Below are 1,078 nucleotides of genomic sequence, written 5' to 3'. Positions count from 1 at the left end.
TTATGCAAACAGTATATTATCAGGTAGGTATAGAAAACAAAATGATAATTTCGAAAAATTACCAAGCAGAGGAATGTCTAATCTATATGTGGTAGCCACTTCGTGAAATCGAACTTTTCATGAAAAGATGACCATCTAAGCTAGAATTACTATAGCCCCCCCCCAAAAACTAATGATTTCACTATTATAATTTAAAAGCATCATGTAAGAGTTCAAGTATAGATAGGCTAACTTCACGAAGTGGCTACGACAAATAAACGTAATACTGGTGACCTATCTCCATCTTGATCTATATTTCTATACCACTGTTCATTAAATATGATTCTCTGAAGAGAGCCTCCAGTTGAAAAGTCTGGACAAAAAACGACGACGCAATGATATTTACTTCACGTATCACGTTGTAACTTGTAAGCGAAACTATATCTTGTCCTAAACATCATGAACTAGTACAGTTACATGCCCATCAATACGTCATGTCTCGTTCGCAGTCGTTCCTGTCCTACCTTCTCTATAGAAAACATAGATATTAAAGAATGGATAGGCCATGGCTATATTAACAAAATAGAGGGTCATGGGGCCGGGATGGGGAAGAGAGAAAGACTGTTTTTTATCATTGCTTCTCATTCTGACATAGGTCTTATCATAAATTATATACAATAATTATACATATATCTATTTGTGATAAGACCTCTATAACCTCAACAAATGTTCATGTTCGTTCCCGTAAATGGCCTATCCATTCTTTAATATCTATGATAGAAAACCGCCAAACATCATAATATGATGGTTATAACAACCCAATCGACCGCATTGCACGCGAATGTAATAAATTAAAAAACATCGACATATTCAATATAAAAAGCCTGTCATCCCTAAAATTATGAATCCTGTAGGTTATAATAATAATATAATACAACCTATTATTTTATTTTCTCTTCTATTTTTTTTCATGTACCATATTATTTCTATTACGAATGTTAAAGGGTATAGATAAATATAGATAAGACGTCTATAACCAATAAGTTTATTTATTATGCGAAGCCGCAGATCATTCAAGATCTTGCCTTTTCAACTACGG

This window comes from Acyrthosiphon pisum, unplaced genomic scaffold (assembly GCF_005508785.2).
Source record: "Acyrthosiphon pisum isolate AL4f unplaced genomic scaffold, pea_aphid_22Mar2018_4r6ur Scaffold_21241;HRSCAF=23394, whole genome shotgun sequence".
NCBI lineage: Eukaryota > Metazoa > Arthropoda > Insecta > Hemiptera > Aphididae > Acyrthosiphon > Acyrthosiphon pisum.
Note: the sequence above shows the minus strand (reverse complement) of the source record.